The sequence below is a fragment of the Carica papaya genome, chromosome 9 (genome assembly GCF_054855325.1).
Source record: "Carica papaya isolate Zhongbai chromosome 9, ASM5485532v1, whole genome shotgun sequence".
Taxonomy (NCBI): Eukaryota; Viridiplantae; Streptophyta; class Magnoliopsida; order Brassicales; family Caricaceae; genus Carica; species Carica papaya.
The window spans coordinates 21,260,817-21,288,758 of NC_142317.1; the positions used below are offsets into that span (position 1 = coordinate 21,260,817).

Consider the following 27,942-nt stretch of genomic DNA (forward strand, 5'->3'; position numbering starts at 1 on the left):
GCGCTATTTAACATTTATCGTGATTTGTAATTTTGATTGATTTTTATTTATTTTATTAATTTTTATTTATATTTTATTTTATTTTAAATTATTTTATTTTATTTTAAATTATTATGTTTTAGTTAAATTGAATTGAAATGAAAATTTAGAAAAAATGAATTGGAAAACGGCAAAACAAAAAAAAAATGCTCGCGGGAAAAATCCTGCGAGAGGGACATTTGCGCGCGGGTACTGAGCATTGTGCACGTGCGACTGCGCGCATAGTGGTTGCGGGACGTGCGCACAGAACGCACGTCGCGTCCGCATGCCCGCACACACAGGACATGCGCACAAGGCACACCTCTTCTCCGCGCGCACGGGACTTGCGCATAACGCGCATGTTTTTTTCGCGTACACGTGGCGTGGGGTTAGGACCTGCTCGCGCATCCTATCGCTCATAGGCAAGCCATCCGCACGTCACCTCACGCGCTGACATGTGCCTCACAATATGCGTGTGCCATTCGTGCAACAAGCTTGTGCGAATAGGCCTTGTGCACCTGGGACCTGCGTAAATGGCACCCAGTGCGTCTAGGCCCTACTTGCGTGGCAGTAGGTGTGTGCGCCTGCAGGCTAGCCTGTAGTGCACTAGCCAAAGCACTGCTTCATTGGGCAGTGCGCCACTGCTACCTTGGGCATTGCACCACGGCCGACGGCGAAGGAGTCTGTCTTCCCTACTTGGCGTGAATCCAACAGTTCCAAAATTCTATAAATTACCCACCCCTTACCTTCCTCTCAACACTTCCATTTCTTCTATTTTTCAAAAGTTTAGAGATAGAGTAATTTATTGGGAGAAGCAGTGAAAGAAATGGGAACAATAAAGAAGAAATTATAGAGATTTCTGTATGGAATCTAGTATTACTTTCGATGTCTTAAGGAGTATTTCTAGGTAAGAAAATCTAATATGATTGTTAATTTGCTTATTTTGTATGCCTCTGTGTTCATATGAGTCGAATTGTTCTTGTTTTCAAGTATGCTATGTGAATTGCAGACACTTGATGAATTTGCATATAATAAATATAATATGTAATCGGTAACAATAAAAGTAAAAAGAAAAGAAAAAGAGAAAAGTGGAATGAAGCTTATATGGTCCAAATTGTATCTGTATTGACATGCATATTGTATCAAGTGTCTTGTTAGGCTTTTTATCTCTAAGGGGTATCCATTCCCCTTGCCCTTCGGAGTATCTATTTTCCCCTCCCATATCTGGTTTGGAAAGACTTATGAGGACCACTCATAGTGGATGACGACATGCCCTCTGACGAGAGTGGTGTCACGCTATCTATAGGGGTCACCCGTGGCTAAGTAATGTCATAACTATATATATCTATTGGTACGGCCATTGTCATAGATCATACCATGGTTTGGCCTGAGAAAATTGTTGTATTTGTATATGATCTTATCATTCCACTTAGGTAGTTGAAAATCTGTATTTGTCCTCAAAGATGGAAGTTGTAATGACTTCAAAAAGCATGACACGAAAATCTGGCATGATGTATGTTTGATTTTTTATGCTAACGTATCATTTTCTTAATAAATAAATGTTCTTTTTATAATGTGAGATTTGTAAACAAAGAAGTTAAACAGTAAGATAAAATAATTAACTTTTAAAATCTTACGATGTTAATTTAATATTGTTTTCCTTATTGAGTATATGAAACTCACTCTTTCTGTGATATCCTAGGTGCCAATTAAGGCAAATGGGTGTTAGATACAAATTCAGAATAACAAGTGCATGATAATATTTATGCAGCGGAATTAAACCTTAAAAAATCCCTTACAAATATATTTATGTTCCAAATACATGCCTTACTGAGGCCAGAAGCATTACTGAGGCCAGAAGTGGTAACAAAATACAAAACATACGGGCCACTTCTTTCACTATGCTACTGGAATTCATTAGAATGCAAGAACAGTCACGCACTCAGACTTATGCATCCACGGGATCCTCATAGACTTCCAAGGGTAAGTTTGCCTACGGTTCCTCATTTTCTTCCTCATCTAGTGGGAAGATGGAATGAGTGCGTTCCATATGCTCAGTAAGGACAATAGTTAAATTAACCTTGTAAGATTTCAAAACAAATTTATTTTATCTCACCGTTTAGCTTCCTTATTTACCTAACTCATCATTAGAAAAAGAAACCATTTATTTGAATATCAAAATAGTACGTTAGCACATAAAATCATATATCATGCCAAATAATAGAGAAAATTAAATAAATAATGAAATGCACAGATATTTCGTGTCATGCTTCGCGAAGTCGTTACAAACTTCCATCTTTAAGGGCAGATATAGATTTCTAACTGCCTAAGTAGAATGACCAGATCAGATACAAATACGACAAGTTGCTCATGCCCACTTTCAGCTGGCCAAACCATGGTATGATCTATGACCATGACCGTATTAAATATAGTGGTCCTAATAGATATCTATAATCACGACATTACTTAGCCACAGGTGACCCCTACAGATAGTACGATACCACTCTCGTCAGAAGGCACGCCGTCATCCACTAAGAGTGGTCCTTTTATGTCTTTCCAGACCAGATAAAGGAGGAAAAAATAAATACCCCAAAGGGCAAGGGGAAACGATACCCCTCAGAGATAAAAAGTCTAACGAGATACTTGATGTAATATGCATGTTAATACAGATACACTTCAGACCATACAAACTTCATTCCACTTTTCTCTTTTTCTTTTCTTTTTATTTTTGCTATTACGGACTACATATTACATATATTACATGCAAATTCATCAAGTGTCAGTAATTCACATAGCATGCTTGAAAATTAGAACAAGTCGACTCAATTGAACACAGAGCAATGCAAAAAAGACAAAATAACAATCATATTAAATTTTTTTATCTAAAAAATACTCCTTAAGATGTTGAAAGTAATACTAGATTTCTTACCGAAACTTTGATGTTTTCTTCTTCACCATTTTCCTTTCTTTCTCTTCTTCTCTCACTAATTTACTATCTCTCTCTCTTTCTTTCTCTCTCTAAACCTTTGAGAAATGGAAAAAATTGAACTGTGGAGAGGAAGGGAAGAAGAAGGCAATTTATAGAATATTCGAACCGTTGGATTCGTGCCAAGTTGTAAAATTAGATGAAGAGAGATAGGGAAAGATTTTTGGCATAAAAAATGAGGGAGGAAAATTTCCTCCACCGACAGGGACAGCGCGCCGCTCAAGGCAGTGTCTGGCCAATGCACTGCAGGTGCACATGCATGGGCTAGCCTATGCGCGCATAGGGCCTTGGTGTATTGGGTGCCACGCGCACAGGCCTACTGTGCGCAGGCCCTAGGCACACAGGGCCTATCTGCGTAGGCCTGTTGTACAAACGGTGCATGCACAGTGTGCGGTGCTAGTCTGTGCGGTGGAGTGATGCGCGGACGACCAGCCTGCACTCGACAGGACGTGCTCGTAGGTCCCAACCCCTCGCCATGAGCGCAGATGGAACGTGCACGTTGTGCGCATGTCCAGTGCGTGTGTGCATGCGGATGGGTCATGAGTGCTGTGTACACACCCCGCCGCCACTGTGCGCGCAAATAATTTGAGTTTCTAAAGCATTTTAGTACAGTGATAGGTGGTATATTACAGCTTCACTCCGAAGCTAATTGGAGATGGCGAATAAGCAACAACTGTAATATATCGTATTATATGAAAGCATAAAAATCTTAAATACTACTAAAAGAGATTACTTACTAGGAATAAGTGAATAAATTTTTGGGAAAGGCCATTAATTTCCCTCGAGTTGAGAAATAGTGTTAAAAGAGGAAGATTTCCCAAAGTAAGAAAAAAATCCCTCAAAGAGGAGAACAACCTTTGGTGAGAGAAAATTCTCCTAAGTAGAATAAAACCCCTCAAGTAAGTGGGTTTTAGAAGAGTCCTCTTATGTAATCAGATAATTACTGTAATATTCTAAAGGGTTGGAATGATAAGAACCTTCTCTCATCCTTGAGGCCAACAGCTTCACCTTACGAAGTGTCTAGCCTTGGACAATGTTGATACGTTCCCAACCATTTCTTTTTAGTGATGTGATAATTTGTTCAAAGAGGTAGTTTGAGGACTTGTTTAGATGCACTTTTGAACCAATACATGATATTTGGGCTTAAGCTTTTGCTACCATCAGATTTGCTTATAGCAAGTATGGTATCTAGTCCATTGTTGAATCATGTCTTTCAAGTTGTCTTCATCAATGTTTACTTATAGACATGTTTTTCTTCATAGTTATATATGATGATTCTTATCTTTCTTAACCAACCATATCCCATCACCCAACTAATTTTCAATTTGCATAGGGATATTAAATGTGCGATGCAATTAGTAATATAAGTTATAAATTTGTTATGTTGTGAAATAAAGGACCAAAGAGTTTGTTATTGTTGATTATGTCGCGATCTGCATCAAAATCATCACATATAGAGAGTTTAGAGGTCTATACCATTCTTTCATTTTAGAGAGCTTTGAGCAACCTATTTACTTGATTTACTTATCATATGGATATTATTCTAGTTTTCATCATAGAGGATATTTTTCCGAATTGAGACAACTTTTAGCCTCTTACTTCTCCTACCAGTGTTTTTGAAAATACTTAGATTCTTAATGCTCTAATATCACTATCTTCAACAATAAACATTATTGGGGATATTTGGTCAGTTAGTAATTTACCTCCAATCAATTCCTTATGAGATGGAAGAGCTTTTCCTAAATTCGCTAGAGACCAATAAGAAAAAGAAATCTTAAAACAAATAGACTCAAAATAAAGCATTTTGGGAGACCAAATAATTATTTGGTACTTTGATAAAATATAAAATTTCTTATGAATCTTCTTTAGGAAGAACGAATACCCTAACCATTTCAAATCCTTATTAAGATGTCATATAGGAGTTATAATGCTGCTTCAAAAACCCTTAGGCATTAAATCATCATATCCTTGATGGAAAAAAAACTATTGTGTTAGATGATTAGTGTATGCATTAGAATCCTTCTTTCTAAAAGTCTTTATCCCTCCTAAATTAAATTTCCATGAGGAAAGAAGAATCGTAAGGACATATTTTACCATAAATCATTAATAATATAATAATAACTCTGAATATAATTCCCTTATGCCAAAAGATGACACAAAAACGATGCAATACACACAGATAAACCTTTAAACTAAACATTATTTAGAGTGGCACAAAGAAAATGTGGTATGGACCCATAAACCACCACACATGAAAGAGTAAACAATCTAAGAAGCATTATAAATGAACTAGACATAATAGAAACCATATGATCAACCCTATTATTGCTACAGACTGGCTCCAATATGAGAGTATCTGACCTCTCTACTCTATCATATAGAAAAGAACCTTAAATTTTCTCAATCATTGATGAAAAGTATGCTAGGTAAATATGACCAATCATGAAGAAAAAAAAAAAAGAGAAGACAACTATAAATCCAATATCCTACAAGATCGAAATTCGATCAGGATACTATAAATCAACCTTCCTAAAGGTAAAGTTTCTAAATATAGTACGACTAATAGTAAATTCAGATAACCAGAATTAACCTAACTAAACCTTCATTAGCCATTAGTTGTGATTATATTTTCGAATAACAAAACAATTAGTGTGAATAACTCTCGTATATTGTTTGCTTATTCTTAAATTGAAATGTAAAATTTGTACATCATATAAATCTATCAAGATGGATCTTCAAATTAAACACTCTCAAATTAAACACTTGAAGAAATATTTTTCAAGTCAACAAAGACTAAATGAGATTACGATAAACCCATGAGTCCTATCTTAGTGTCATACCTAAGAATCATCACTTCCAACATTGGGAAGCAAAATGTGTAGTACTTAACCATAAAAGGAATGGAATAGATAGAGAGTATAATCATTTTTAGCTAGACCATTATATGACCCCTCTATCAAAGACTCCTAATAAGTTATAGTAAGAGTATGAATTTCATAATAACTTACATAAAAGGACCTTAAGAAAAATCTGATCAAGTACTAAGGTGCCTTAGAAATCATTCAAACCTTGATGGGGTAGAAGTACAGTTTGACTCAGCTAATAGTAACTTATTTAGGCACCAGACCCATTGAGTAAAGAGGAGGAAGTTTCGATACTAAAACATTTTCAAAATTTCCAAAGGTAATTTTTGAAAATCAGATAACAAATAATTTTCACTTAAGACATATGAAATTTGAGGGAAGGTAAACATACCATAGTGTTTGGGGTATTTTAATAATTAAGAAAACATCCATGTGAAGAATAGAGAATGAGGGGTATATTAGGAATTTTTCAGTCTTTGACAAAATTAAAGAAACTATATGAGTTAGTTAAAGGATAATCTATGTAGACATCAAGTCATTGAATACGAGTGGGAAAAGCTCTTGAAAACCCTAATATCTTACTAAATTCATAAATAACATTTGGAGTTGAGAGATGCACTCTTAGCAAGTATATCTTGATTATGAGAGCTAGAAATGATCTGATTATGAACTAAAGAGATCCCACCAGTAATAACATTATAACGAAATTAGAGAAACATGGAAACGGGTAAGGATGTCTTTAAACCACCTGGTCACTACAAATTTAGAGGACTAAATTTATTTTAAGGGAGGGAGATTATAACACCCCGGCTTAGGAAATAGAAACCCAACCCAAAACTGGGCATTAAAAAAAGAAAGGGACAAAATGATGTCATTTTAGAAAACCCCAAAATGGTGCCATTTTGATAAAAAAAAAGGTGGCAGCTAGAGGCGTGCACACCTCTAGAAGCCTAAGAAGGAGGAGTAGAAGAACACACATGCACACTGGAGAAGAAAAAAGAAGAGATGTGTAGGGCTCCCCTTCTCTGCCCACAAAAAAGGAGAGACTTGTTCTATGGGATGGAGATCCCGTACATGAGGAGATAGAGAGATCTGTGCATAGAGAGAGAAAGAGAGTTATGTGAAGAGAGAGAATGAGACTTGTGAGGGGAGCAAGGGCTACCATCGACCTGTACGAGGCAGTCTATGATGGTGCATGACTTTCCTCACGACAAGTAGAGGAGTCTAAGTGGCCGATGATCTACGCGATTAGAAACTAGAAGGAGAATCATATGACAAAATGCATTCAAAGAAGAAGTATATCCACTACAGTTTGTCGCACAATTCTGTTAATCCCTGGCTTCTTCTGGTGCGATTTTACCATATGCACGCTGGATCTGAGTGCACAAATCATTTTGTGGTGAATTTCGATTGATTCATAGAGTTTCGTGGTGATGTACGATGGCCAAATGGTGCTCTAGGGATGATGATTCAGCAGCAGTGCTCTGCAGTGATGCATAGGAAATCAAGGATACGCGTATGGTGGCATGTGGCGATTCTGGTGACTAAGATCACGCTACAGTAAAACTCGATCTCTTTTTTGTATTCTACTTATTTCTATAAGTGTTCATCATTAACCCACATGTTTTCTATTTATAAATGAGAGAATTATTTAAACAGTACCAGATTTAGAAGAGAGCATAGACCTGAGCTAATAAGGATTCCAAAACTTTTCGATTCAAATGTAGGTAAAGGATTAGGTTAGATTCAGTCAAAGACCCCATTATTTTTATAAAACTTTGTTTTCCATTAAATGAATTATTTACAGACTTTGCAAATTATTTAGGTTTTCTAACACAAGTTTTGCGAACTCACCATATGTGCATATGTGCAATTGTATATGATTGGAGACCTAGATGATATTGTGTATAACGTATGTTTATGTATTCATATTATTACTTGTATATATATGTAGATTTTATGTAGGCTAGTTATCGAGTTATAAGTGTGTGTGATACATATATATGTATAATTGTAGGTTGTGTACGTGTACATATATGAGTGAATAACTTGTATGCGCCTAGTTATAGGATACACATATGAATTTTGTAAATATACAAGTATATTCATGTTATATGTGTTACATGTACATATATATTTATTTGAGTTGATATCTGTGTATATAAAGGGTATATATTATGCTTATTGCATAAGCATGTTGATGTATAACATATATGATATATAAGTAGGTCCATGCCTGAGTAGGTCATCCAATGATGAACTTGATTAGTAAAAGAATAACATAAGAATCTTTAAAAGATGAGAAAATCCATTTAATTGGTATCAATAAGGGGTGAGTGTGTATGTAGTCTTTTGGCATGTGACTGTGGTGAACCCTACCTGTGGATATAGATTTTGTCGGATGTGGTGAAGCAATGAGAACTTTGAATTGTATACGATGTACTGAAAATTATGAACTGTGAATTAAATTGGAATATATTCATATGGTGAGGCGATCCTTACTGCTCTTGTTTATGCCAGCAAAAACAGCATCGCACTATGAAACTCTTAAAAGACGAAAAATAAAAATTATAAACCTTAATAGAAAAGTAAATGAGAATGAAAGTATAACTGAAAAGTGATAAATGAACAATGTAAGGTGAAAGTCATATTGACATATGCAAAGATAAGTAATTCAATAACAAGTGCAAGTGATTGTCAGAAAGTACAAGTGCAAGTGCTACGAAACTAGTGAATAATATTATTTATTTATGTAGATGTGATGTTAGACTATTTGTGATATTTATGAAATCACATGTGAAAGAGTGAATTATTGAGATATGTGAAATTATGGTTACTGCATTGCTTGAGAATTAGTTTTAAGAAAATATGCATATATTTTGTAAATCTTGTGTGGTTGAGTGTTTGCATATCTTTATTATGGACACTGCCCTTTTTCCTTACTAAGTTCATGAAGCTCACTCCAATTAACACCCCCCAATGCAGATTAGTTCAAATCAAGAGCAAGTTTAAGGTCGAAGAAAGACTTTGTAGAACCTTTAGTGACAGTGAAAGTTCATCTTGTAAAGTTAGTTTAATTATATTATAGTCATGTAGTGTAAAGAATTTTATAAGCCTCATAATTTGTAATTCCGTATAAGGATGATTGAATCTTAAATTTTTGCTTATTGCTGTGTAAATTTATCAGGTTATGTTTGTGGAATAGTGTTCCTTTCTCAACAGAGAAAGCGGGTTGTTACAACCTAGCTTAGCTAGAGATGAGTAAAAACTTTTAAAAGATAGATCATTGTTCATAAACCTCCTTAGTTTTTGCTTAACTTACTTGAGCATGATGGTTTTGCTCATTTACTTGAGCATGATGGCTTTTATTGTTAATGAATAATGATTTTATCCTAACAGAAATAATGTTATATTGGATGCTATTGTATTGACTTCCGTTGTATAAGTTGATTCAGTATTAAAAACAGATACTACTAAATTTATAGTTCAATCAAATAATAAAACATAACCTAATTTGAATGAATTATTTAATATTATAATAAATAAGTGAATCGAAATATGTATATTTATTGTTTAAAATGTAGTATTTGATGACAAATTATGAGAACTGACACTGCAGTGAATAATGAGAGGCAATTGATGGTGACTATAATGAAATGCAACTAACACAAAATAAAAGATTTGGTATCTTGCAATAAAGTAGATCACATTTTCTTTAGGTTATAAGACATAGATGAACTATTTTATTTATTTAGTTTTTTTTGTACTCTTTTTTTGTTGATACAAAAGTTAACAACTTTTTTTTTCAAGTAAAGAAATAGATAGGGTGGGCACAAAATGGACACATGAGTTCCTCTATTTGTTGCATATTACCTAGCAACATTTTAACTTTTGTGATAGTCTGAATGAACTGCCAAAATTATATCGTCTATTGTCTAATTTCTAGCTGTAATAGGACCATTTTTAAAGGTACCAAGTACAAATTTTATACTTGATGAATATTTTCTAAAGTTTGGGTTGTTACTTGAGGATGTTTAAGCTTTCATTCTGTATTTTATTTCTTTTCTTCTTAGTTAGATTTAAAACTTTGATCGAATAGTACATAACTTAGCTAGAAATGTACTGAAGACTATTGAAAGATATATATATTTATTCATGAGCCTAAGTTTTTAGTTGACTTGCTTGAGCAAAATGGTTTTTACAGTTAATGGATGATGGTTTTTTCTTTAAAAAATGTAAATGTTCTAATAGATGTTAGTGTATTGACTTACATTGTATAAACTAATATCGTACTAGAAAGAAATACGATTAATATTATAGGTCAATCAAATAACAAAGTAGAACTTAACTTAAATGAATTATTTAATTTCATACAAATGAATAAATAAAATAAAGTACATTTACTGTTTAAAATGTAGTATTTGACGATTGATTAGGAGAACTGATGCTTTAGTAAATAATGAGAGGTGATTGATGGCGACTGCAATGATATGGCGAATACAAAGATAGAAGCTTTGATGTCTTATAGTAAAGGAGATCAAATTTTCTTTAGGTTTGAGTACATAAAGATGAACATTTTATTTCCAGCTTCTTATGTATTTCTTTTTGCTGATATAAAAGTTAAATAATTTTTTTTTCCAAGTAAAGAAATGGACAAGTTGCTTCCTTTTTTGCTGTATATTTAGTTAGTGACATTTTGACTTTTAGTGACAATGTCTATTAGTTGCTAAAATTGTGTCGTTTATTGTCTAATTATTAGTTGGATTTAAAAGTAACTTTCATTCCACATTTTGCTTTTCTTCTTCTTAATTGGATGTAAACGTGTAATCAGATAGTATATAACATTGCCAGAGATGTAGTAAGGACTTCCGAAAGATATATAGTTGTTCATGAGTCAGTTTTTTGTTCACTTGCTTAATCATAATGGTTTTTATCTATGTTTTTTTTTAAATGGAAAAAGTAAATGTTGTATTCAATGTTACTGTAGTAACTTACATTATTTACTGACTTATACAATACTAGAAAGAAATACAACTAAATTTATAGTTTAGTAAACTAATAAAGTATGATTTAACTTCAATAAATAATTTAATCTCATATAAATCAATGAATCAAATGACGTAAATTTACTGTTTAAAATACAATATTTAATGACTTATAAGGAAAAATGATACTTCAATGAATAACGAGAGGTGATGGGTGATGACCGCAATGAGATGCAACTAACAGAGAGAGAGTAGTTTTGGTGTCTTACAACAGAGGAGACTGAATTTTCTTTAGCTTTTAGAACATAAAGATGAACTATTTTATTTTTGATTTCTTTTGTACTTCTTTTTGTCAATATAAAAGTTAAATAATTTTTTAAAAAATAAAGAAATGGACAGGTTGTGCATGAAATGGATAAGTTTGCTGCAAATTTATGATGCACCATTTCTATTTTTTATGACAATATAAATTTGCTAGTAAAATTTGATCGTCTATAGTCTAACTTTTAGTAGCAATTAACTATTCTCAAAGGTGCGAATATAATGCCTTTTATTAGTTGAAGTAATTTATTTGGAGAAAAACCATCTTTGTTGTTCATACAATATTAAAATAGATTAAATTAAACTCTTGTTTTTTTAAAAAAATAATTTTTATCATAAAACTGTTAGCAAGATTAATCGAAACTCAGAACACAAAATTCAAAAATATGCAAGTTCATTAATGCATACAATATTGATAACCTAAATATTAATCACTATAAATGACCTAGATTATTAGCAATTTGTTATAAATACTAAACTCATTATAACTCTCTGCCACTTCGGTGAGCACTGTAGATTTGAAAAAAAAAATCACTCTCCTCTTAGCAAAACCATGTTTCTCTTTTCCAATTGTTTCGAATAGAATAGATCGAAGCACACAGCTCCTCGACATTATCCACTTGGTAGAACAAGAGGTTTAATGCTTAACATCTTATCTATTTTTCTCTTATATGTTTACTAATCATGTATATATATCGATATTGTTGATTGATTTGCATTCGATTTTTGTTAAAGGGTATGGTATATCACTTTTATGGTATAGCATATGAAATGAAAGGAGTACCTGGTTGTGGTCCTAATTATTTATCTTATCTACTCTCCACCTTTGTAGTTGAATCTGAAATCACCTTTTTGGACATGGCTAAAGCTTTGTATTTATATATAATATATATTTCGATAGAGATTTGAGTAGTTATTAACCACGTTTGATTAGTTAATGGGTTTTAATTATTTAGTCTTCTTCTCTTAATTTGTAGGGACAAAGTATCTGATGCAGATTTTCCTAAGCTTTCTGCACTTTGCTTCAAGATCAAAGGAGCCTCCTCAAGGTATATAATTAATACTAATCATCACTACTCAAAACTCTTTAATTTAGAGTATTTATGTGTGTTATTATTGATCTTATAATATTTATTTAATAATAAAAATTATCAAGTACAATTTTTTTTGTAAAAATTCATATATTTTAATAGTTAAATGATATATCATGAGATGTATGTCTGATTTGAACTCATAATCTTATAGATAAGGATAAAAGTACATAGACATCCAACCAATAGACAAATAATTAATAATTTAATTAATCAAATATTTATAAGCCGAGTACATATATGTTTGATTAGTATATGTGTATACTTAATTAATTAATTAATTAGTTTAATAGTTGATGCATTTTTTCTTTTACAAGAGATCATAAGTACGAGTCAGATTATACTTTCGTGTGTGTTATCATTTGAAAGCTACTTGTTTTGAATTGCAATTAGTGCATATTGCCTAATTAATCTCGAGTGAAACTATACTTTTATGTGTATTCTTACTTGAAGATTATTTGTATTACGTTATGATTGATGTATATAACTTAATCAATAGATTTACTGTAACAACCCCATTTCTCATCTAAGAAATAAGTGTTACTACACGTATAAAACTTAATAAATAGTGCATTAATATGCTAAAATCTAAAACTTAACCATACATCCCTTGTGCAAAGTTACAGTTAATGAGGCTCATAAAGTCTTTAATAATGTTTCTATAGTAAATTTTCAAATCTATTTTATAAAAAAATTTCTCAATTTCATAAAAGGATTCTTCTGTATCTTCTTTGACCATGAACTTGCTCTAAGCCTTCTTGCTCTAGAATTGATAAAAAGGAGTGAGCCACCACTTGCCCAGTAAGAATAATTTAAAATTCCAATTCGAAGATCATAGATAATATACTGATTCAAACTATTACCTTTACCTCAAGCTTATCAGACCCTTCATCATGATTTAATTTCGACACCCTACTACAACTATATCGATCTTACTAGTCACATGTTTTCACTTTTATATGTGACATCCCAAGTGCTAGTCTTAGCAAATGGGTGTCAGATACAGATTCAGAATAACGAGTGCATGATAAAATTTATGCAGCAAAACCAAATCATAACAAATCCCTTACAAATATATATGAGTTCTAAATTCATACATACCACTTCTTTCACTATGCTATTAGATTCATCAGAGTGTGAGAACAGTCATGCACTCAGACTTGTGGATCCATTGGATCCTCATAAACTTCCAAGGGTAAGTTTGCCTGCGGTTCCTCATTTTCTTCTTCATCTGGGAGGGGGATATAGAAAGAGTGAGTTTCATATGCTCAATAAGGAAACAATATTAAATTAACATCGTAAGATTTTAAAAGTTAATTATTTTATCTTACCATTTAACTTCTTTGTTTACCTATCTCACATTATAAAAAGAACATTTATTTATTAAGAAAATGATACGTTAGCATAGAAAATCAAACATACATCATGCCAGATTATGCTTTTTGAAGTCGTTACAACTTCCATCTTTGAGAGCAGATACAGATTTCCAACTAACCAAGTGGAATGATAAGATCATATACAAATACAACAATTTTCTCAGGCCTATTTTCGGCTGGCCAAACCATGGTACGATCTATGAAAATGGTCGTACCAATAGATATCTATAGTTATGACATTACTTAGCTACGGGTGACCCCTATAGATAGCGCGACACCACTCTCGTCAGAGGGCATGCCCTCATCCACTAGGAGTGGTCCTCATAAGTCTTTCCAAACCAGTTATGGGAGGAAAAAATAGATACTCTGAAGGGTAAGGGGAATAGATACCCCTCAGAGATAAACAGCCGAACAAGACACTTGATACAATATGCATGTTAATACAGATACATTTCGAACCATATAGGCTTCATTCCACTTTTCTCTTTTTCTTTTCTTTTTACTTTTATTGTTACCGATTACATATTATATTTATTACATGCAAATTCATCAAGTGTCTGCAATTCACATAGCATGCTTGAAAACAAGAACAATTCGACTCATATGAACACAGAGGCATACAAAATAAGAAAATTAACAATCATATTAGATTTTTTTATCTAGAAATGCTCCTTAAGACATTGAAAGTAATACTAGATTCCTTACAAAAATCTCTATAATTTCTTCTTTGTCGTTCCCCTTTCTTTCACTTTTTCTCTCACTAAATTACTCTATCTCTAAACCTTTGAAAAATAGAAGAAATGGAAGTGTTGAGATGAAGGTAAGGGGTGGGTAATTTATAGAATTTTAGAACTGTTGGATTCACGCCAAGTGGCAAAATCTGGTAAAAAGAGAGGAGAAAAAGATGTTCAGCACAAAAAATAAGGGAGGATAGACTCCTCTGCCGCTGGCCATGGTGCAATGCCCAAGGCAGCAGTGGTGCACTGCCTAATGAAGCAGTGCTTTAGCTAGCACACTACAGGCTAGCCTGCAAGTGCACATGCCTACTGCCACGCATGTAGGGCCTAGACGTGATGGGTGCCATTTACGCAGCTCCCAGGCGCACATGGCCTATTCGCACAAGCTTGTTGCGCGAACGACACACGCATATTGTGCGGCACATGTTAGTGCATGAGGTGATGTGCGAATGGCTCGCCTATGCGCGATAGGATGCGCGGGCAGGTCCTAACCCCACTCCGCGTGCGCATGAAAAAGACATAGCGTTGTGCGCATATCCTGTGCGTGCGAAGGAGAGGTGTGCCTTGTGCGCACGTCCTGTGTGTGCGAGAATGCGCACAGGACGTGCGCGCTGTGCGGACGTCCTGCGGCCACTATGCGCGCAGTCGCACGTGCACAATGCTCAGTACCCATGCACGCAAATGGCCCTCTCGCAGGATTTTTGCCGCGAGCATTTTTTTGTTGTTTCGCCGTTTTCTAATTCATTTTTTCTAAATTTTCATTTTAATTCAATTTAACTAAAACATAATAATTTACAATAAAATAAAATAATTTTAAATAAATAAAATACAAATAAAAATTAATCAAAATTACAAATCACGATAAATGTTAAATAGCATAAATTAATTAAGTTTAAAGTGGCCAAAGGCCCAAATAAATAGAGTTTTTAAATCATTTTAACACAGTAATAGGTGGGGTGTTACGTCATATATCTCATTTCATTCAAAGGGTGTCCATAATTTACATAATTACATTCTCATAAGTTACTTTTGGTTTATTCACAATTTCATAAACGCAATATCATATTCATATTAATTACACATGCTAACATATAGAATACCCTTCTTTAAATTCTTATCCACACATAGAATACAATTCTTTAAACACATATCACACATATAATACCTTTTCTTGAACATATATTCATACATATAATATCCTTCCTTAAACGTGTAGAATACCCTAGCTCATATACATATCCACATAGCAACATATTCTCATCATTCACCAACACAAGCAATCACATATGCACATAGACTCATAGAATGAGATAATAATTCACACCATCAACATGGACAAAATCATAGCTCCCACAAGTCATAGTTACAACAATAGTTACAATTCACATCATCCCCCAGAGACATAGTCATAGTTATAGTAATAATTACGATTCACATCGTCCCCTAGGGACACAGTCATAGTTACAATCATATTTATGATTCACATCATCCCCCATGGACTAAGTCATAGTTACAGCCAATAAACGATCCATGAGATAGAGTTTATAATCATTCCATACAAATCCTAAACTGTACATATATTCACTTTTCAATGATACAAAAAATCTTTACTGCTAATCCCAAGTATTCTCTATCATAATTTGCTTCATATAATACCTTGACATTTCTACTTAATTCATCCTTATTCTATTCTTTTGGCAAGTCCTAATTTCATACTTATTCATGCTTAAATTACTCCCAAGTTTTAGAACTCATCAACTTTTAAAATATCTTAATTTATCTAGAATATTAAAAGATGGATCACAACATTTAAACTCTAAATTATTCACATCATAAATGATTCAAATTCCCCACTAATTCATAGTCTCCCAACAATTTCTATGTTTTTCTCATTGTACACATTGTTATCAAAATTTGATCAATCGCGACTTCTCTATAATTTTGTAAATAGCTTATTCACTCCATTAATTATTGAACTAAATCGCATATCTACTATTTATTTCAGTCATTATATTCATTAATAATGTTTTATTTTATATAATTTATCTTTTCAAAGTCGTAATGAATTTCCTCAGCCCATATTCTAGATCTCAAGCCCATCATAATCATTATTGTTTTATGACCCATTACTATTCACTGCTTGGAACGTAGTTGACCCTGCTTGTTGGACTGTAAACTAGGAGCCCATATAATATTTCATTCAAATTTACTTTATTTGCTTCTGGGCTAGAAGCCCAATGAAACAACCCATTTGTTTAGTTCTCAATATTACTAATTCTTTCCTATCTCTGTTTATTTTGAATTAATGTAACCCCTCAAACTAAATTTTATCTTCTATCTTAACCCATTCCTAAGGGCTTGGCTCACTTAAATTTTAATAACTCTTATCCCTTCCTATAGGCTAGACCCACTAGATTTAATTTCCTTCTTTTTTTTTGGTTTAATTTCTTCAGGTTCGGCTCAATTCATCACTGGAATTCCTTTATTCTTCCTACGAGCTCAACCCATTCGAGTTTGCCCTTCCATTCCCTCTTTATTTATTTATTTTTCCTTTCATTACATTCAATCCACTAACATTTTAGACCCCTCACTAGGTCCACTTTACTTATGGACTTCATATACCTGACTTCCTTTATAGGTTACACATTTATTATATATTTATATATATTTTTACCCTTTCATTTTAATTTCATTTTCTTCTTCCAAATTAATTACTAAGCCCGTTAAACAAATCCTTCTAGGCTCGGACACGTTAGGGTAAACCAAGCCTAGGCCTCACAAGTACAATCAACCTGACCCACATGAAGCCCCTTTTTCATCTTCTTCAATCGTCGAAAACCCTAATTGCAGTTCACATTTAATTCCAGCCGCCATCTTCATCAGATAACACAACCAATTCAAGTTTCGATTAGTCATCACATATTCCTTCGACAGTATCCACAACAATCAATCCTTATTACGATCCTATAACAAATAATTATCTAAATCAAATATATTAGCTTAAATTTAGGGATTTAGAGTATAAACTACTCTTACCCTCGACGATGTGATTCATAGCGGTTTCAACTATTCTTCTTTACCCAACGTGTAAAACCCATCACTGATTTGTCTTTATTTACAAAAGAAGAAGATATTAAACGAGAGGCAATGGTGAAACTATGGCTTATTAGCTGAAGGCTAGGCTCACCGCGACCTATCTTAGCCTTTCGACGAACAAGACGTCGAAAAATCTTCTCTTTTCCCTTTCACTTTCACGTATCGGCCCTCTACTCCTTTCCACTACTGCTCATTTGCTCCAAGGTTTTCTTATTATTATTTTTTTTGTGAACAAGAACTTTTATACAGTAAATATGATCAAACCATGGTCGTTTGTTGTGAGATGAGATCTAGACTGTTAATTTTTTAAAAAAAAAAACAAAATTAAAACAGAGTTTTTTTAAAGCAGATTGATTGATTTATGAGAATTTTGGAATGACCCCAAATCCTATAATTTTAATCATTTGGGCTTCTATTCAATTACAGAGCAGATAAACTCCCAAATTTGCTTTCAGTTTGGTCATTTTCCCAATTTCATTATTTATTATTATTATTATTTTTAGATTATATTTTATATTTTTATATTTTTAGAATCCCTTTTTTTTACTTTTGAAAATTCCCCTAATGCTTAAATAAACTATCTAGAGCATGAATTTGCATTCAAATTTTAATTTATGCGAGATGAGTCATTATAATCTTCTCCCCATATAAAAAATTTGGTCCTCCAAATTTGCAGTGATTAGGTGATTCAAAAATATCCTTGTTTATTTCCAAGTTTCCTCTTTAACCTAATGGTTTCGTTACAATGTTATCACTAATAGGATCTCTTTAGTTCTTAATCCGTTCCTTTCTAATTTTGGTAAGAAACGTATAATTGTTAAGAATTCGTCTCTTAATTCCAAATATTTTAATACTTAGGGTTTGTTGGTATCTCCCTATAGTTTCTTCAAGAACATTTGCTCTGGCAAACGGATTACCATCTTGGACTATATCGATCCTTAAAATTCATTAAAGCATAATGTCTCCCAACCACATTATATGTAATTGTTATTACATCCACATGGTTTTTAAAAAAACATCATTTCTAATTTATCCATCATTCTAATAATCTCTCAACAATATATATCACATCTAATTTCAGCACAAGAATAAATTTTAATTATCTAAATAACTTCAATAACATAGCATGTTTATAACCTCTAGAATTTCATAACCTCATTTAAATTATTATTTTTCAAATTTTGAACATTATTATGTGATTATTTAGAATATACCATATATGTCTTTTAATAAAATCTCTGGTTATCATATGGGACTATCTTTATCCTCAAAATGCATCAAAGCGTAGTGTTATACCATTATATTATATGCGATTGTTATTTTTATTTGACATGACTTAGGAACATCATTCCTAGTTTAATAATTATCATAGGAATTTCTCATTAACTATATATCATATCTTAAATTCATCCCATTTTTTTTTGTAACCTCAATGTTATAGTATATTTCTAATCTCTTAATAACATATCTCATATCCTCTATTTTTCATAAATGTATTTACTTAATTACTTAAGCAACCTCAATGTCATGATAAATTTAGGGTATCCCAAAATTCACGTGGCCAAATTATTTTGAATACTTTCTAATTTTTTGAAATTATTTTGTGATTAGCTGGTATATGTTCTCTATGTACTTGGTCATACTTAAAATGTGAAGATTTATAAAGATGAGGGTTTAACCTTAGCATTTCATTTTATGCTCAAAACTCTTAAGAATAGGTAAGCATTAAGATTTAATAGGTGTGGTGATTTTCTGACTTCCAAATATTATTCCTAGATTTGATATGATGTTAGAATATTTAAAACATTTTTTGTTGTTGTGGTGAGTCGATGCGGAGTTCGACAAGATCCAGTGCATTAGTGTTGGTATGATCGCACCCCTTCCATTCTGTGCTACAAATACATATACCCCTTCTCCTTCACTCCCCCTCCCGTCGTTTGTTTCGCTATACGTGCACACTATACCTCTGTTTCTAGTTCTAATATCAAGCAAAATGTCCGGACACCTCGACTCACGGCTAGATAAACGGACAGTCTATCGTACCTCATTTTTTGTTGCTCAACTATGTAAGATGCTCGTAATGACACTCTTATCATGTGGTGGACTATAAATGAATGCACGAAAAATATTAAGAAAAATATTATGGCACCGCGACTCACGCCAGCGGACTATGGCTCCTATAGCGCATAACGTTTAACACCCCATCCGCAAAAAGACGGGCGTAACACGAGGACTTCCCAGAAGGTCACCCATCCTAGTACTACTCTCGCCAAAACACTCAACTATAAAGTTCGATGGGGTCCGGTGCATTAGTGTAAATTATTCATTACTGAATTATATTATCTCTCTAAAGTAATGAAAATTCAAATGATATAAAAAATACCTCAATACTTAATCGACCCCCTTTTTTTCTAAAAAAAAAGGTCCACTACACAATACATAGTGAATTATTGAATCCATATTTATTATCAACAATCATTAGGAGTTCCTTAGGTGGAAGGATTATCTAAGAGTCTTGCTAGTAGTGAGTGAATTTAGTCTTTAAGTTCTTCTAAGACTAGGTTTGGCTTCCATGATTTTCGTGTGATCATCCAAGAGTATAGTCTTAGGGCATGAGTTTCATGTTTATCCCATTAACAATTTCTCTTTGTTGGTCCCGAGAGAAATCTTTCATATGTATGGTTGGTTATGACTCCACACTATGCTTCCACTGCGTCACTCAGATAATATCTACCCTAGAGGTTTGAATTAATATGTTGACACCTTATATCATCTTTTACGTCCCTATTAAGGATAAAGAAAACATGTTTTGGATTTATTATCATATTACTAATAGTGTGTTGTCATAACATGTCCTTATGGTATTCTCTTTTTCCTTGGAAATTTACTTTGGAATGAATAAAAAGTGTCAAGAAGAAGAGTTCCAGTTAAGTGTACTCTGTCTCATCCAAGACAAAAGTCTTTTAATCTATCAAGCACATGAGGATTTAAGGTCTAATGGTTTCTTACCTCAATACAACTCCCGTGTGGCACCTTGATAAGAATTTATATAAGTAGAATATTTATTATTACTATTCTATAAATATATATTTGAACCTCAAAAACATATTTAAGTCTCAAATGCTTATTCAATTTTTTGAATATTTTTATATATGATTTATTGGTTTAAAGGATTGTATTTTCTTTCAGATCTGTAGCAAACTTAGAGAAATTCTAATTAGCTGTACTTTGTTCATTTAGTAGGAGTTTTCATACTCACCAAGCTCATGATTTACTCAATCTCCCAAAATGCTTTTATCCATTAAGCATATGATTGTTTAATGACTAAGAATCTTGAATCAATTTTGTAATCCCTATGTGGAAACTTGAAAGGAGTTTGAACATGTAGCGTATCCATTCTTTATAGAGAATATTCATGAAGAATTTCCATCCCAACCATAGAATATGAACGTGTGTCATAGTCAACAAAGCTCCCTAACAATTTCCCAAACTACCTAGCCATTGTTTTTGATACACAATCTGATGGGAGTGAGAGAATCTGTACCTAGAAGAGGCTCGTGTCAATAGCTACTTTTATTAGATATTCTCCTTCCCTAAGGTAGTGCACAACCAACAAATGGTTGTTAAAACTCCACGGCCCTCTGTTGAGAACTTTTTGGATATCTACTTTGCAGAAAAATCTATATAAGTAACAGTTAGAACTAAGATCTACAATATTTACTCCCCTTATCAGCCTCCAAAAGTCTGCCAATGTATTCTTCATCAGTTCAAACTTCACGACTACTTTCATCAAGAATCTTCTCACCAAACAGAGGTCATACAACTTTTGTTGTTCAGGAACAAGTTTAGTTAAGTCCTAGCCCCCATCCTCGTCCTCTGTGATTGACAATGATGCCACACCATCCACTGTATCCATTGGTCACCCCTTACGTGCCAATCAACAGACTATTGAGAGAAACAACAATAACTTGTCTATGGTTCAAAAAGGTCTCATTGCTGGAAACAATACCTCTTGTAACCAAACAAAGAAAATGGAGAAGAAGGTCATCCAACACTAACTTCGAACTAAACCAAGTAAATTCCTATTTGCATTCTATTTACATTTGTAAGTTTTTAAACCTAATACTCATAGTAAAGAGGGGAGGTAATTAACTCTATCATATGGAATGAAGAAATCATTAGGGCATATTAATTTTTTGTTCTAAAAGTGGTTTGAATAGTCATATGTGCTCATCAGCTATTTATTTCAAGCAATTGAAAAATTGTCTTTATGGCTCACTTGAAATGGTAATGGACATTTGGTATTCGATTTTTGATTTTTTGGAGCAAAAGAGTGGTTGTACAAAATAATTCTGCACATGGTGTAATAGGGGCTTGTTCCAACAACTATGCTGGAAGCGAAATTATAAAACTAAATCGATTTGGGAAACAATATTAGAAGTTTTAAAATAAAGCTAGGATTAAGTACTTGACAAGCTTGAGTTAAATTGATATCATATCTTGGTGCTTCTCAAGTGAATTTCTGGCAGGCTTAATAAGTGTATGATTCCAATATGGTTGATTCAGAAAATGTTCAATTGTTAGAATTATTACTCATTGTATTTTTGGTTGCTTCTGAATGGTGCAACTCCCTAGAATGATGGAGATTGTATAGTTTATAGCTTATATTTTTTGAGATAGTTCATAGCTTACATGCTTTACACCATGGAGTTATTGTTTATGCATTAAGTATGTTTGTAACATGTTGGTGGAAATAGCAGATTATGATCTAACTCACTAGCCTACATGAATCGACCATTATTTAAATTTATAAATTGGTAACTAATAGATCTTATTTGTTTACCTTCTTTTCTTATGGTATCTCCAGTTAATCCTTATTTTTTTCTTACAACCACTATTTTATTATGCCTTACTCTGTGCACATGAAATGCTTGCTCCAAAATGGATTTGTTGATCTTATCCAGGCACTAAATAATCTCCTACTTGCTTTTTCATTCCACATCAGGGAGTATTATTGGATTGATTTGTGAAAACTGAATGAGATTTATTTTTACAAGACTGAGGAGTACTCATATGATGCAGTTAATAAGTTCAACATTTACCTTGATCAAAATTCTCCTTGGTTGGTGGAATGGATGCCTAATAAAACAGGTTATCTAATTGGAAACTTACAGGCGACACATGGATTTCCAATTTTTTTCTCTAGGAAACATGTGGTCTATTGTAAGAAATTTGGCAATAGCTGATCAATCACATGCCATACTGGATCTTATTGAAGTGAAATGGGCAGATTTAGTAACAGACATGCCATTCAAGATATGTTATCTCACTCTTGAAGGTTAGGAGCGCAAATAATCACTTGTAGTGATGCAAAAAACACATAAGATATTTGCTCTCGTATTATTTATTTATGATCTATTTTTTCATTATCTTTAACATTTCTCACTACATTTCCTTCTTATGCAGGCCTTGGTCTTACTATAATGGTGGTTCTTGGCCAAACTCTGCTATGGCAGGTTAGTTTGTTATGATTAAATATTCTCTCTGCTGCTAATTTTTTTTCATTGCTCCAAAGAACCCTTTGTAGAAGTTATATTTAGGTATAAGTTTCCTGAGTTGTCATGCTTGGATCCAATAGAATATGACACATTGTTGATGTTTTATAAAATAAAGCAATAATAAAGGAATGAAGGCAGTGCGGCTTAAGATTTTAAAAATGAACTTTTTACAGCTTACTGTTGTAGCCATAAAGATGAAAAGACCAGAAATCGCTGCAAGAGCTATTGAAGTTGCTGAAAAATGCATATTAAGAGACAAATGGCTTGAATACTTTGACACAAAAAGAGGAAGGTTCATCAGAAAACAAGCACAGTTATTCCAAACATGGTTAATTGTTGGATACCTTGTGGTTAAGCTTCTACTTGTAGACCCAAGTGCAGCCAAAATTTTTATAACGAAAGAGGATTCTAAGCTTGTCAATGCCTTCTCTTACATGATAAGTGTTAACCCCAAGAGAAAGTGTTGTCGGAAGAACTCCTGAAAGGCTTATAAAATATAAGAATATGAAGTTGCTTTCACACAAGGATCGGTAACTTCAATTTGTGGCTCAACTTACTTATATGAAAAACTTAAATGTATAACAATCAACTTTTGAGCAATGATTCGTGTATCATAGGATCTTAATTTAAAGGTGATATGTTGATTTAGGATTAGCATTAGCTTGAAACATCTTCCTAGATTGGAGATTAAACAAATTGTTTCTTGTTTACAGACTTTATATCATATACATAGTACTATAGGAGTGAAAGGTATTCAAAATCGGGAATACCCTTACATTATTTTAACTCTACTGTTCGATTATGACATTTTCTATATCTTGTAAATCATTTGGATTGGTTATGGTATTTTTCAGTCTCATAAATCATCACCGTGCCATCTAAATTAATGCTTGACAATAGAACTTTTTAATACATTTCCTCGATTGAGTCCAGATCAGTTGAAAAAATTCAACTGCTATGTAAAGCATTGTCTGAGTGATTAGAGAGTGATGATAAGATATTTCTTGCAAACTCATATTTTATTCATTACATAGTTTTGCATTACTACAGAGTTGTAAGTTTTTAATTTTTAGCATCAGCTCATAAAGGAAACTAAACGTATAGCATTCAACAACTTTTGCTTCATTTGGTTCTAGCATTAGCCACGATCTTTCTCTCAATCTATACCACAAAAAATATCAAAAACAAAAAAATAAATATATTACTAATAACAATAGAAATTAACCTCATATATATGTATATATTTTCAATTTGTACATGAAGAAATTACGAAAAAATTTTAGGTTGTGGGTCACAGTGAGAAACTATATTGTAAAAATAGATATAGTATAGTATAATATAGTATTAGAAGTTAAAATATTTGTATACATATCTAATTGTCCCATTGGCTTTAATTTCTAAACAAGTTTAATCATTTTCTTAAGAAATTTAATTGCTACATTTCTCCAATATTTTATAATTTAATGATATATTACAATTTTAATATTTAAACTCTCTTATTTATGTTTTTTGAGAACTCAATTCTAGTTGATCTTCCATATATGAAGGATTATGAAATAAAATTTCATTCAGTGAATTCAAGCTAAAAATATGAGTGGTTCAAAAATAAAATTAATTAATATATACCTCATTCAGCTGTAAAGGATTACTAGTAACTACAAAAAAAGTAAAAATTGAACCGAATGAACAAGACATATTTAATACCGCTTAACGTAAGTACAAGTATATACTTTTGGACATATTTAATTTAGATTGTACTTTTATGTTTTTCTGTTATTTAGGGTAGAGAGGTAATTTCATGAAAAGTCAAATATGTGATTTGAGTTAGTTTGTAGTCTGAAACTTAGGAATTGTTGGAAGAATATGACTCCTTATAACGAATCTACTTTATAATTACTATCTAATTGTGCGTTATGCGTTAGGAAAAAAAAAAAAAGAACTTACCTCTATAATGCTTCCAGTCTAGCTCTTGCTTTCCTATTTCATTTCCTTATGTTTTTCCTCCTCTTTCTCCCGATTATTTTCTAACTCTTCTTATATTTCTTGATCACCTAAAATTGATCACATCGTAACACAATAACAAATGTGAGGATAAGATTATGAAGAAATTATATTGTGGTGAAGAAATTAATAGAAATAATTTTATAAAAAAACTATCTTATTGTTTTCTATCTAAATATTGCATCGTAAATATAAATCATAGCATTAAAGAAAGATTGAAAGAAAGGTCAAAAGCATCAAGAAAGAAAAAAAACATAAAAGCGTCATAATCTATTTTTAAACTTATGTAATCAAATATTTTAGAGTTTTAACATTATTTTTCATTCTAAAGTATGTAATCTTTAAAAGAATTATTATAAGATTATACTTAAAAAAATATCTAAATATAGAGAATTGAATGCTTACTAGGAGTCAAAATTTAGAGATTTCTTTCTACATTACTCTTCAAAATTTAAAAATTAAAGAGATGGAAATCTTATTTTCATTATTTTGAACTTACGTAATTAAATATTTTAGAGTTTTAACATTTTTTTCATTATGTTTTCTATAAAAAAACTGTTATAAGATTACACTTAAAGAATAATAAATTTAAAGAATAGAAGGCTTATTAGAAGTTAATGTTTAAAGATTTCTTTTCTTCATTAGTCTTTAAAATTTAAAAATTTGATTACTACTTAAGCAATTAAAGAGATAAAAATCTTCTTTTCAAAAACTAAATATATAAATATATAATTATATTTAAGAAGATGTTATTAGTTCCTACCTTAATTATTAAAAGTAAAAATATTGATTATGCCTCAATTATCAAAAACTATTTTGTAACCTCTATTTAATTTAGGGATTTCGTTGCCATCCTCAACGATTCTGATGGTTCCTCCTTCACTTTAAAAGAGGACGTCAGGCTGCAGGGAAAGAGGGAGAGGAAGAAAATTCGTAGCAAGGGTAAACTGAAAGGAAGATTTTGTGTGATTCTTCAATTAGATTAATCAGCTAGTGGTGGAATCAGGAGCAGAACATGGGAGGAATCCGTTAATCAGATTAATGCAGTCACTGAGAACAAAGGTAAGTGAAATTTGACTCTCACCACTTGAGTAGAATCTTCTAAATTCTTTGAGATATTTTTTGGAAAGAAATGAGTTGATTTGGGAATAGGGATATTTTTTTGAAATCATATTAGAACCAGGAGTAAAAATAAAAAAAATGGAGAGTGAGATCTAAGGAGAAACAGAAGATCGGACGAAATGATGGAATTATTGTGTGGACAGCTATGAGGAGAGGACAGAGGAGATATGCTAGAAACGTTGGAGGAAAATTGAAAGGATGGGAATGTGAGAGGAATAGGAAATAAAAAAAAGGGGGAAATAGTGGTCTGAATATGATGTATGTTTATAAATTATTATTCTGTTATCTTTTGTATTTAATTCCCTTGACATTTATTTGGAAAATAGTGGTATTGTTGAGCATAAACAGGGAAACAAACTGGAAAAGGATTAAAAAATAAATAAATATAAAATTCTGGGAGGCAAATCTAGGTTAGCAGAGACAATATTCTCTGTGAGGGTGAAAGTGATGTTGTTTGGAAGTAGGAATAGGATTAACAACAGAAAAAACAAACTCTGGGAGACGATCTGGGTGAGGAGAGGCAGTGTTCTCTATGATGCACATGTAGGAAAGGATGAACTACACAAACTTTAATTAGATGTTTTCTTGATTTTAGATAGATGTAATGGTTAACCCTTATAGTCGAGGGATGTGAACACTATGCTTCGACGTACTTATTTTTAATTGGAGATAGAAGTTTATTGTATTTTTCGTGCTGGGAATATAAGTTCTTACGGTACCCCGACTCCCTATGGAGGTATGAGTTGTTACAGCTCTTATCCAATCATTTCAAATAGGAGGATCAAAGCACACAACTCCTCTACATGATCCATTCGATGGAACAAGAGATTTAATGCTTAACAATTGATCTATTTTTCTCTTATTTGTTTACTGATCATGTATATATATCAATGTCGTTGATTGATTTGCATTCAATTTTTTTTAAAAGGATATCATAGATCACTTTCTTATAGCAATGTATGAAATGAAAGGAGATTCTAGTTGCGGTCCTAATTATTTCTATGACTTGCTTTCCACCTTCATGGCTAAATCTGAAATCACCTTATCAGACATGGATAAAGCTTTGTATGTGTATGTAATATATATCTCGATATAGATTTGAGTAGTTATTAACCATATTTGATTAATTGATGGGTTTAGTTATTTGGTTTTCTTCTCTTAATTAGCAAGGACAGATTATCTTATGCATATTTTCCTAAGATTTATGCACTTTGCATCAAGATTAAAGGAGCCTCCTCAAGGTACATAAGTAATACTAATCATCACAACTTAAAACTCTTTAATTTGGAGTATTTATGTGTATTATTATTGATCTTAAAATAAATATTTAATAATAAAAATTCTCAAGTACAATTTTTGCTAGTAAAAATTTGTACATTTTAATATTTAAATGATATGTTCTGAGATGTATAGCCTAATTTGAACTCATACTCTTATAGATAAGGATGAAAGTACTTAGATATCAACCCAAAAGATAAATAATTATTAATTTAATTAACTATACATGTGTATACTTAATTAATTAAATAATTAGTTTAATAGCTTATGTGTTTCTTCTTTTACAAGAGATTATAAGTTTGAGTCAGATTGTATTTTTATGTGTATCATCATTTGAAAGTTATTTGTATTGTATTGTAATTAGTGTACATCACTTGACTAATCTCGAGTCAAATTGTATTTTTATGTGTATTCTTACTTGGAGATTATTTGTATTGTGTTATGATTGATGCATATAACTTAATTAATAGATGTAGCCAATTTTTGTTTTTTAAAAAATAATTAGCTGA

At 32.3% G+C, this 27,942-nt stretch overlaps 1 pseudogene; it reads left to right on the forward strand.

The window, feature by feature from the left end:
- The first annotated feature begins 22,685 nt into the window (after positions 1–22,685).
- Positions 22,686–23,514, forward strand: LOC148240172 (alkaline/neutral invertase E, chloroplastic pseudogene; annotated as a pseudogene).
- Positions 23,515–27,942: the final 4,428 nt, after the last annotated feature.